This window comes from Gossypium arboreum, chromosome 4, assembly GCF_025698485.1.
Source record: "Gossypium arboreum isolate Shixiya-1 chromosome 4, ASM2569848v2, whole genome shotgun sequence".
Lineage (NCBI taxonomy): Eukaryota > Viridiplantae > Streptophyta > Magnoliopsida > Malvales > Malvaceae > Gossypium > Gossypium arboreum.
This window is the reverse complement of record NC_069073.1, coordinates 24,495,292-24,508,998: the sequence shown is the minus strand read 5'-3', so window position 1 is coordinate 24,508,998 and position 13,707 is coordinate 24,495,292.

Genomic DNA, 13,707 nt, shown 5'->3' with positions numbered 1-13,707 from the left:
ATAAAGCGATTTATTGGATAAATGTATTAGGGTCTAATTTGAGGCAATGATATGAAATGAAGTATAGTGCGACATGGAACAATAATTCATGCATAAAATATTCCACAAGCGCATGGCAATAATAGGAACACGAGTAAGCAGAAACATACACGCAGTAGCGATAATTTCACAACATACATTATTTATCATTAAGCTTAATAAACATAGAAATGAAGTAATAGTATAAAACAACTTAAATCAAATAATAAGATAATCTTAAATATAAAAAATATATATGCAAAGGGTTTAAAATAAATACTTGTAAAAGCAACTTAAAGTGAATGATAAAGCATAGTTTAAAATCATTAATGAAAAGTCTAAAATAAATGATACGTAAAAAGAAATTTACAACAAATAATGTACGTAGTATATAAAAAAACAACTTCTCATAAATATATATATATATATATATTTATATAAAAATAATGTGTAAAGAGTTTAAGATAAAAACATGTGAAAATCTGAAAATAAATAATCCATACAAAAGAAAGTTTAAGGATAAACATTCTATAAACTTAAAATAATAAGCTATTCAAAAATAATATATAAAGAGGGTTTAAAATGAATAAATAAAAAGCAAATGTAAAGTGGTTAACATATATATAATAGTTCAAAATGATTTATGTAAAAGGGTTTAAAATAAATGATATGCAAGATAATTTAAGATAAATAATGGAAATAAGTTTAAAATGAATATTATGTAGTGAGAAATTCAAAATAAGTAATATACAAAACATCTTAAAAAATAAATGGTATATAAAAAATAGATAATACATATAAAAATTTGAAATTGATAATATATGAAAAAGAGAAAAAATTTAAAGTAAATAATAAAACAATTTAAAATGAATAATACATAAAATAAGTTTAAAATAAATAATGTATAAAGCCACCTAAAGTAAAAAAAAAACATAAAAGGTTTCAAATAAAGAATGTATAAAAACTTAAAATAAATAATACTAAAGAAACTTAAAATAAATAAATACAAAAGAAATTTAAAGGTGAATAACATGCAAAGTAGTTTAAATGGAATGCTATATGTGAAGACTTGAAATGAATAATAATTTAAAATAAGGAGTATACAAAACATTTTAGAATAAATAAAATGTAGAAAGTTTAAAATAAAAAATGGAATTGAAAACGACTACCATATAAAATAGTATATCTAAGTAGTCGTATAAAAAATTGAGAATGAATAATATGTACATTAAACAGTTTAAAATAAATTGGTATCTAAAAGTTTTCAAAATAAGTGATATATAATATTTTAAAACAAATAATGTATATGAAAGTTAAAATGAATAATAGCCCAAAATATGTAAAAACTTAGAATACATGATAATAATACAAATTTAAAATACATAATATAAAAAAACAAGCTTTGAATAAATGAATAATAAAATAGTTTCCTAAAAAACAAGCTTTGAATAAATAAATAATAAAATAGTTTCCTAAAGAATGAAATAATAAATAAATAAATTAAATAGATTAGGACTAGGCTGAAATTGAATTAAAAATTAAGGTAAAAATTGTAAATAATGAAAAGAACGCCATCAAGGATCAATATGAATCACACTGAAACAACGAGGGACTAGCTGGGAAATATTCCCAGCCTTTTATGCGCAGTGTTTCAAAGGACCCAAATGTAACCCAAACGAAATCTAAAAGCTAAATTAAAAAAACAAAAGAAAACAGAAAATGGGGCCTGATCGAATGAAGTTGCAAAGGAGAAGGACTAATCTCGCAAATCTCCCATTTAGGGATAATACACACCCCCCACTCTACCAAACGCGTCGTTTCATCATCATCATTTAAACCAAAAAACCTTTCCTTTTTCAATTTCATTACCAGCCCTCAATTTTAAACAAAAGAACAGAGAGCTTCTCTACTATCTCCCCCTCCCCCTTTCTCTTTTCAGCTAGGGTTTCGGAAACCCATCATCGCCGCTGTTATGTCGCCGTAGAGGGCGATCGGAGTCACGAAAAGGAGGTTTTCAACCTCTATTTTTAAAGTGTTCGAAGATCGCGTTTTCTTAACCCCCAAAAGCACGAGAGAACAGACTCCTCATTTTCCTTTTTTGGGAGCCAATTCCAACGACGGAGTAGGGCTCCGATGTTGCAGCTCTGAGGTTCGGGTAAGTCCTCTTCTCTCTTTCTTTTTTATTTTTGTTTCAAAACTGATTTTAGAACCCCAAAAATAAAGAAATAAAAAATGAAATATAAGGAAACAAAGAAGATAACAGAGAATGAAACTCAACCTTTTGTATGTGTTTTTTGATTGCTTGATCGTATAGAATTACAATTTTTTTATGTATTCCCAAAATCTCCCCGATTACAAGATTAAAATCTGGCTTTATAGCCGAAAAGAAAGAGGAAAAATAAATCAAAATACACTATTTTCTTTGTTTTGTTTTTTTGCTGCTGGGTTTGTCTTGTTCGCAGGTACGGAGTGCGCTCGGGTACTGGGGCTGTGCTAGAGGGTACGGAGGTAGCTGGCGTGAGGGCTCGGTTGCGGTGCAAACAAGCTGTTAGGGTTCTGTCTTAGCTTGTGTTCTTGGGCCAGGGTAGTTAGGCTTAGGATTGGGTTATTGCAAATGGGTTGGGATTTTGGGCTATGGGGTTGTATTAGGTTTAGGTTTTAAATTTGGGTCATGTAATTTGGACTGATGGACTTTTTTGGCTTAATTTTATTTTCGGTTTATTTTGGGTTTCAAAGGGGCCGGGCCAAAATTGGTCACTACAGCTGCCCCTCTTTGCTCATTGTCGTGCAACAAGAATAGAGCAAAGACTTCAAAAGGGACCAAATTTGCCCGACCTAGCTAAGTCTCAAAGTCTTGATCCTCATCTTCCCTAAAGGTATTCTGACTTCAGGAGTGTCAAATTGGCTATCTTCAACTTGCTTCTTGAGAACTCGGGAGCACCAATCTGTTATTTTCGATCTGCTCTCTGCCAATACAGAGATGCCAAATCTGTCATCCTTGATCTGCTCTCTGTCAACACAGAGATGTCAAATCTGCTATCTTCGATCTGCTCTCCGCCAACACAGAGATGCAAAATCTGCTATCTTTGATCTGCTCTCCGCTAATACAGAGACGCCAAATCTGCTATCTTTGATCTGCCCCCTGACAATACAGAGACGCCAAATCTGTTATCTTCGATCTGCTCTCCACCAATACAGAGATGCCAAATCTGCTATCTTCGATCTGCTCTCCGCCAATACAGAGACGCCAAATTTGCTATCTTTGATCTGCCCTCTGACAATACAGAGACGCCAAATCTGCTATCTTTGATCTGCTCTCTGCCAATACAGAGACGCCAAATCTGCTATCTTTGATCTGTTCTCCGCCAATACAAGGACGCCAAATCTGCTATCTTTGATCTGCTCTCCGCCAATACAGAGACGCCAAATCTGCTATCTTTGATCTGCTCTCTGACAATACAGAGATGCCAAATCTGCTATCTTTGATCTGCTCTCCGCCAATACAGAGACGCCAAATCTGCTATCTTCGATCTGCCCTCTGACAATACAGAGACGCCAAATCTGCTATCTTTGATCTGCTCCCTGCCAATACAGAGATGTCAAATCTGCTATCTTCGATCTGCTCTCCGCCAATACAGAGACGCCAAATCTGCTATCTTCGATCTGCCCTCTGACAATACAGAGACGCAAAATCTGCTATCTTTGATCTGCTCCCTGCCAATACAGAGACGCCAAATCTGCTATCTTTGATCTGCTCTCCACCAATACAGAGACGCCAAATCTGCTATCTTCAATTTGCTCTCCGCCAATACAGAGACGCCAAATCTGCTATCTTTGATCTGCCTTCTGACAATCCAGAGATGCCAAATCTGCTATCTTCGATCTGCTCTCCGCCAATACAGAGATGCCAAATCTGCTGGATTCGCCAATGTTGCTACGCTGTCTTCTAAAGACATGATGTGTAGAATGGGTTTCCTATATCTGCGTATATCAAATAACTAGAATGCTATGATCGAGATGAATCAAATGTCCCTAACTAGATGAATGATTATGAATGTAGAAATGTTATGAGAGTGATTCCTTTTTAAATGCTTAAGGTGTCATTGCCCACAATTCGTTTGGGTTCTATCATTGATGTGCTATCACGTCTTCCTACTTAGCCGTTATCTCTGACAGAAAATTTGAAGAAATAGTCCAAATTTGGACTACTCTTTTTCAATGTTTTCCAACTTTGAACCTGCTCTCCGCCAATACAGAGATGCCAAATCTGCTGGATTCGCCAATGTCGCTACGCTGTCTTCTAAAGACATGATGTGTAGAATGGGTTTCCTATATCTGCGTATATCAAATAACTAGGATGCTATGATCGAGATGAATCAAATATCCCTAACTAGATGAATGATTATGGATGTAGAAATGTTATGAGAGTGATTCCTTTTTAAATGCTTAAGGTGTCATTGCCCATAATTCGTCCGGGTTCTATCATTGATGTGCTATCACATCTTCCTGCTTAGCCGTTATCTCTGACAGAAAATTTGAAGAAATAGTCCAAATTTGGACTACTCTTTTTCAATGTTTTCCAACTTCGAACCTGGTTAGTCCTGACTAGTGGCCCTGTTTCAAGTCCTTGCACTATTTAGAGACTTTCCAGAGTAATATGCATAACATCTTTTATGTAAATATTACATGTTCAAAAATCGCGATTTCAACAAAAATGCTCGAAAGAGATTATCATAATGGACAAATGGAATTTTATTAAGCAAAATTTGATGCGAATACATAGGATAACGAATCTGATAAGGTGCAAAAAAAATGAGAAAAAGGTGCCCCAGATATTGCAGCACAAGTTTCACTATTACAATTTCTCAAAGGCTCCTTCAAACCAAATGTGTATTCAGGAGATCCTATGTATTTTGTTGATGCTCCAATGTGTATTATTCTTCTGTCTTGCTGATTTCGGAAGGACAAGACTACCATATGCCCCATATTCGAAATTTGAGCTGCCCGTTTTCGGGTTTTCAACTCAAAGCCCCTTTTGGTTCCAAAGTGCCCTTTACGGGTTTTCACCTTGGCCTCTCCCCCTTTTTTTTTTTTTAGAAGATTTCAGAGCGCCCTTTGTGGGTTTTCACTCTGGCCTCTTTTTCTTCAAGTAAAATACTTCTTGACCGAATCCGAATTTATAGGATTGGGTAAGTCTCTACCGTCCATCTCGGCTAGAATTAATGCTCTTCCGGAGAAACTTTCTTCACAGTTTCAAACATCAAGAATAAGTTTGAGCAATAATCAACATATCACGATTCAAACTTTAAATCCCTAGAACAAATAAACTATGGAAATATCCAAAATATCATGCAAAATTTATGCAACAATTCTACCACATTGTCTTTATTTCCCCAAAACATAAACGAATTAATAACACCTACGAAATAAAGCTAACGTCTTGCTTGGATCACCCCTCGGAAATCACACTGCTCACACCAGCATACAACTAATCTGCAATGTTTTAAAATGAGTGGGTGAGCTTAACTAGCTCAGTGAATGCTTAGAATAACCACAATGCACACACAATATCAAAGGTTAAACAATAGCATACTACAACAAATTCACAACCATATTCAAATCAAGTCAAAATAACATATTCACATTTCATTAAGTCATAAAAGTAACATATACTCCTACATGCAATTACACTCAACTCATATATAATTCATTTAACAATAATTCATCAAGACTAAACAACTTATACATGCTTTAATAACTCACAAGTCTAGTTGATATATTCACATACATATTCACAAGTTAAATAGAAACGACCCAGACCACAATTACATACGCAATTTACTATAAGAACATACTAACATTTTCATGAAACTTAAATAAACTCATTAGCATATTATTCACATGTTTAAGTGTTCACCTCACATCGTATTACCATAACAAATAAGATCACATTTACACAATAATTTACATAGCAACCACATACTCATTTAGGCATACATCACATTACACATATATACATTTTAAGATAATTTGACACTTGAAGCTAGTAGACAATATTTTTTGTCCGAGCCCAATTGGAGACTCATTTGTTCCCTTTAAATTTTTGTTCTCTTTACCCAATTTTGGTCAATTTAAGGCATTTATTTTTCTTTCTTTTTTCTTTCCTTTTTGGGTCTGTCAAGGGCCCAAATTATTATTATCATTACTACTATTATTATTATTATTATCTCTTTTTTTAACAAATAAATAATATTGAAAAACAATATATATATAGATGAAATGGAATGAAAGGAAAAAAAAAAAGACTTTTCATATTTTGTTCTTTAAAAAAAAGGTAAAAACAAAACAACAACAACAAAAACAAGCATTCTATTTCTTTTTTCTTTTTCTTTTTCTTTTTGCCATATACATATCTTGAGGGATCAAGTTTGAGCTCCGATGAAGGAGACGTCACCGAAACATCTGTCCTCCACCCCTAGGACACCAAAAATCCAATTTTTTCCCTTTCCCTTTTTAAAATAAAGGTTTCTTTTTAAAAGGAATGATTGATCTCGGGAAAAGTTTTGATTTTTTTTTAAAAGAGGAAGTTTAGATTTTAAAAATAAAAATATGTTTTTTAGTCATTTTAAAGGAAAGTTTAAAATTTTAAAATAAAAGTTTTGATTCTTTTCAACTATTTCAAATAAAAGCTTTGATCTTTAAGAAAAGTAGTGAGTTTTTAAAAGAAAAAAAGAGAGAAAATTTAGATTTTAAGAATAAAAATCTATTTTTTAGTCATTTTAAAGGAAAAGTTTAAAATTTTAAAACAAAGTTTCGATCTTTTTCAACTATTTCAAAATAAAGCTTTGATCTTTAAGAAAAGTTGTATTTTTTTAAAAAGAAAGCTTTGGTTTTGTAAAAAAAAAAAAATTGGCCACCGTATGCGGCGGCTCCACCACCATAAGCCGAAGAGCCGTTGGACTCTTTGGTGGTGGGCCATTGCCAACATAGAAGGAGGAAGAGTTTTTTTCTTTTTTTTGAATAAGGTTAAAAATGAAAGAATGAATAGTTTTTTCCCATTTATAGGTGCCTAAAATGGGTAATTTATTGCCACCTTATTGCTTTTTAAATTTACAAAAAGTACCCTTTTTTTTGCTGTGTAACCCTCACTATCTGGCCTATTTACACCCGCAACCCTTTTTTTTATTCAAACCTATGATTTAATCCGAAATTTTAAAATTAAAAGAAAATTAATTGCTACATCAGTCCTGTCTTTCACATTTTTTATTTTTTAATCCCAAAATCAAGCTATGCCATTTTTTTTTCATTATTTACACTTATATCTTCCCTTTCATTTCCATTTATACCTTATATATTTAATGTCAATTATGTACTTTATTTTAATGTTTTATATTTATTCACACTTGTATAATTTTTATTTATTCTTATTTCATCTTTAGTTATTTTCATGTCTGTAACCTCCCAAACTGGGCCTAAACATTATGGTCGAATCGGGAAGGCGACACTGGACACCTTAGTGTCAAACTTGTCCTAATGATAGTTAAAAACCTTTGGGTACTTCTTTTTATAAAACCGTAGTTTCTATTGTTAGTTTTGGAAAACATCCATTTACTTAGTCCAACCATACTTAGATCAAATTAGCGAATTAGGTGAGTTTTTGTAAAACCTTATTGACGGCGTTGCCTTTGAAAAATTATTTTGTTATCTTCTTAGCAGTAGAAATGTACCATTACTAGTCAAATTATTAATGTAGTCATATATCATGCATAGTCCATTTCAACATATTATAAAAACCATCTATCTATACCAAATATGTGTGTCATGCATGCATGAAAAACCCCAAAATCTCGAACAGTCTCAAACCACATTTTAAAGAAACTTTACAATCCAAGACCAAATAATAATAAAATAACCTAAAAATATAATTAAGTTAAAATAATATGACGAAGTAAAGTTCGAAGCCCGCAATACGTCTGCATGCCAATTCCGATCCTAAGTTCGATCATTACCTGAGAAGTTGAGATAATGGGGTGAGCTTAAAAGGCTCAGTGTGAGACTAAACGAGTATTAAGCATTCATACAGGCAATTTCATAGAGGTACCAATAGCACAATCAAATATTAACAATAATAATTTTCAAATGCACATGTTAGATCCTACCCATACTATTCGCTACACACCACGAGTTCCCCATAACCCGTCTGTCAAACTCCAACGTATGTGAGCAATGCTCTATGTGGTAAAACCACCAATAATCAATAATGTAGTGAAACTGTCAAATATATAATGCGATATAATTGCCAATCCCCTCGGTACTCCAAATGCATTGAATTAACTAAAAATATATGCGGACTTAATATGCCACTGGTACTCCACGGAACTCCTCCGTCAATCACAAAATCCTATCCCATCCCAATGCGCATGCAATATGTCATACAAATTCATACACAATCACATTTCAATACTTTTCACTTTTATTTGACATGCTCAACATGTCCTTAATAATTACATACTTTCAGAAAAAGGAAACAATGTTCCAATTTTCAAATTACCATTAAGATGGTATCCATCAATATCGTTCAATTCACATACTTTAGAAATTTCATTTTGCACCAATAACGACCTCATGTATATATATCATAGTAAATATTTCATGCATTTAAATCATGCATAAAACTAATATCTCAATATTTCATACCATTCCATCAAACATTCTCATACCACATAATATAACTATGAATAAGAATCTCAATTACACATTCATACAGTCAAACTAGCAATTTTGCCAACACATCAATCTTTTATGGTTCGAAATGTACCTAGTTTGGCCACTCGCAAAACTAATATTTTGGCTACTATGCCAAACCAATCAGGAAGCTAATTATCAAATAAAACCTAACATTTATCATTATCAAACAAATTACAAGTTTAGGACCCATACCTTATTTTTCGCTTTATCGCAACACCCCAGTGAATCTTCTAATTTTCCTTAATAAAGCTTTATACGATCCTAAACTAAAATTCAGTATAAATTAAATCAATTCACCATTAAACCAGTCTCCAAACACCCGCTTATGAGTTCAAACCAATTGTCGAATTAATAATTATTTTACGAATTCAACTAGTTAGATTCCTTACCTTGTATCAATACGAACCGTACGTACAATTGTTCTTCGGCTTTACGGTTGATTCGAGGCACTTGGATCAGCACCTAATTCTATAATATACTGGAAAATCAGTAGTTAATAATTATTCAATTCTTTCATGTAATCAATCCATGACATTTACCCTACAACTATGTCGAAGCAACAATTAATTTTACACTTAACCGCACTTACGCTTCCCAATTTGTGAGATTTGAATGCCCAAACGATCAAGAACGGTTTTTCCCTAATTGAAATGGGTTTAATAGATGATTAGAAGGGTTCAAGAACTCAAATTAAAACTGGAATTAATTGGGCAAGATTTAAGAAATAAAACAACCCCCTATTCTACACATATGCGCACGCACCATAACCCATGATGGCTGAAATTAGGGCTGAATTTTAAAATGATTCGAAACCTCATTAAAATATAGAAAAATACATTTAAAACCATTCAAAAGCCCCTAAATTCCAGATCTAGAAATTTAGGTTTTTAATGGACAAGATTAATTGAGAAATTGAAGTGAGAAGAGACATTACACAAGCTAGTCGAGAGAAACGGCAATGGCACTTCTAGGTGATGTTTGGAATCAATATTGGATTTAAAAATTTCAAATTTAGGGAAAATTTAATTGATGGAAATTTGAAACAATATAGAAAATGAGATGGTGCACAATCTTGATGCAAAAAGTAGAAGAATAAGATGATAAAAGGGGAGCTGTGGGCAACGACAACAATGGAGGAAAAACGGAAAAGAAAAAAATAGAGATGAAGTGTAACACCCCAAACCTGGCCTAAACAATGGTCGAATCTGGTGTGTCACATTGCACTACTTTTCGAAAATATGAACTCTGTTGGTGTTTAATAGTTAAAACCCTATTGTGGTTTGATAAGTATGTTAAATTCCTTGTTATTAACCGATCAGCTAGTCAAAACATTAGTCATATTAAATTACCATTATTTTATTACACTGATTTAAACGTGGAAGCTTTTCAAAACTATAAAGGTTAAATCGTGTGTCTTTGCAATTAATCGATACTTTGAAAACCCGTCTTCCTCTAAACTAGCAGTTTAAAGTAAGCAAGCAAATGCCCAATTAAAATTCAAATCCATAAAAGGCCTTGTTCCAGAATTAAAAACCCAAAACAAAAAAACTCAGGTTTGGTCATAAAGGCAAATTGAGTCTGAGATTTATTGGGCCGTACGAGATTATAGAGCGTATCGAGCCGATTGCTTATAGACTACTGTTGCCACCTGACTTGGAAAAGATCCACAATGTATTCCATGTTTCGATGCTTCGTAGATATCGATCTGACCCCTCACATATAATTAGTCCGTCTGAGATTGAGATTAAGTCTGATATGACATATGAGGAAGAATTGATTTGTATTAGAGGTGATCATGGGCCGGGCCGGGCCGGGTTCGGACCGGGCCCAAATAAAATTTTAGGCCCATATACTAGGCCGGGCTGCCCGCCAAATATGGGCCTAAAATTTTGCCCAAGCCCTACCAAATAAAATTACTAAACCCGACCAGCCAGGCCCATATTAATTTTTTTTTCTTATTTCATTAAATAAAAAATTTTAAAAATATAATAAATCAAATATATTTAAAAACATAAAATAAATATTAAAACAAATAAAAATAATACTAAAACAATTCTTAAAACAATACACAAATTAACAATATAATAAAAAATAGTTATATTAAAAATTTAAAATAATTAAAATAAAATAAAATATATATATTAATATATAATTGGTAAAGCCTGGGCCAAAAAAACTCTTACTTGAGGTCTGCCCGCTTTTTAAACGGCCTCGTTTTTTGCCCAAGCCCATTTTTCGGCCTATATTTTTACCCAAACCCTCCCATTTTTCTCGGGCCTTGGTAGGGCCGCCCAGCCCATGATCAGCTCTAATTTGTATTCTAGCTCACGAGATTAAAGAATTGCAAAATAAGAAAATTTCGTTAGTTAAAGTGTTGTGGCATAAACACAGAGTTGAGGAGGCAACGTGGGAGCCAGAGGATACAATGGGAGAACGTTATCCAAACCTATTCACCGGTAAGATTTTCGGGGACGAAAATCCCTAAGGGGGAGAGTTGTAACAGCCCAATTTAGACCCTAGTCGGAACGGTGGTTTCGGGACCATGAATCTGAGTCAGAAAAATATTTAAAAATTATTTACGATGCTTATTATGTGTGAATTTGTGTGTGTGAAATTTTTGTGATTTAACTTTATCGTTTGAGTTCCCGATTAAATAAAAGGACTTAATCGCGTAAAATGCAAAACTTATATGCTAAATGTTGAAGTATCTAATTGCTTTGTTCTTTTAATGTGGGGTATTTATAATGTAATTATACCATTGGTTTTATAGGTGGACGGTAATGGGCATGTTATATAAGGTTTTCTAATTAAATTTATTAAGGTTATAATGGTAAAATATGAAATAATATATGTATAATAAAACATAAAATTTATAATATGGTTTTATATTATAATGCTTTTGTCTGAAACTTAAAAAAAAAAAAGAGAGAGAAAAGAAAGCTAGGGTTCGGCACTTGCTTAAACTCAATCAAGGTAAGTTCTAACTCGGTTTTTGATAATTTCTACGTTTTTGAGATCATTACTTCAAGTACTAGTAAACCCATGCTTGAATTTTTTATTTTGGTGAATATTTTGAGTTATGCCATTGATGAGAGCTTATGATTTTTGTTGTTTGATGATGAAATATGAAAGATATGTTTTGGGTTAACATGTTTTGTATTGGAATTTTTGATGATTTTGAGTAATTAGGACTAAATTGAAAAAATAATAATTTTAGGGACTAAAATGTAAAATAAATGAAATATATGGACTTGTATGAATACTAGGAACATTCGGCTAAACATGGGTATATTGAAATTTTGCATATTTTGTGTTTTGTGCAATAGGGACTAAATTGTAAAAAGTGTAAAATGTCAGGGTAAAATGGTAATTTGCCTATTTATGTGTTTTTGGACTAAATTTAATGAAAATATGTTTGAATGAGTTTAATTTGAATATTTTTAGATCAAGAACCAAAGAAATCTGATTTGGATCGGGGGAAAACGAAAGTTGTCGACTAGTCGTCCCGTTCCATTTTACATCGTCCGAGGTAAGTTCATAAGCAATAGGCGTACTTAAGTTTAATTAAATACAAATTGTATATGCTGAAATGAAAAATGTGGTTTTATATATGAGTAAGCTTGGCTACTATATTTCCGAATTCGTTTCGACTGAGTTACGACGTCCGAAAGCCCCGTATAAACCTTAGGAATAGCTAGGATACATATGTCATGACATAGGATTCCAATATGTGATGTGCGAGTAAGACCATGGCATCTATATGTGATTTTGATATATGTGTGCGAGTAAGACCCTGGCTGGGACAGTGGCATAGATATATGATTATATGTAAGACCACGTCTGGGACGTTGGCATTGTACGATATATGTGTGATAATCCAAGTGTCCTATCCAATTCCGAATGGTTCATCAGGCAAAGATAAGTTGTGATCGAATGTGTAATACGAGCTAAATGGTCAGGTATGAATTAGCTTGTTGTCTACTTGAAATAAGGTAAGTAAATAACTTGATTTTTGTTACAAATTTTGTGTGATGCAAATGAAGAATATATATGAATTTGGTAAGTGTATTCGGCCTTGTGAATATTATTGAAATGAATCTTAACTATGTGTATATATGATCATGTGTATTCCGTCACATAACTAGTATATGTATATAAAGTTATATTTTGATACATGAGTTTATGTATTTTAGCGTATGTGGACTAGGTTTTATAATGACTATTTGGCTTTGAAAGTTGAATAATAATATGTTAAATTGACTATGTGGGTAGAAATTGTGTATGAAAATGTATTATTTATGAAATTTGTAAGTTTGAGACTAAGCATGTAAATGTTAATGTAATTCGGTTTAGCTTTAAATGAGTTGATTATAACATTGGTTTGTTTACTTGCTTATGACTTACTAAGCTAAGGTAGCTTACTTTATGTGTTCATGTTTACTCTTTTTTATAGATTTTGGATTAAGTTACGAGCTTAGGGATTGTCAGCAAAGTTCATCACACTATCTACTGATTTGGTATTTAATAAGTTGAGCTCGAATTATGGCATGTATAGGCTAGATTACGTTTTGAAATGTTGAATTTTGGATGTGTGTAATCTAAGCCATGCGAGAATGGCTAAACTTTTATGTTTGGATTTGGTTAGGTTAGGTTAAGTATGGTTTGTGTTCATTTTGGTTATAAAGTTATGTGCTTTGAATGTACAATATTTGTTGTAAGTACTATATGTTTTGAAAACGGTTGATGACTTAGAATGTACATGTGGTTGGCTCGGCTAAAGTTATGCATGGATAGAGATATATGTGCTTTGAATTATCATATTGACTTATCAGGTTGTGCCTTTATATTCGGCTAGTGATAGTAAAACATATGCTCATACTTAAGATATATTGTTTGTGGTTTGGTATTTAAGGCCAAGTTGTTAGTGGGATGATTGATAAC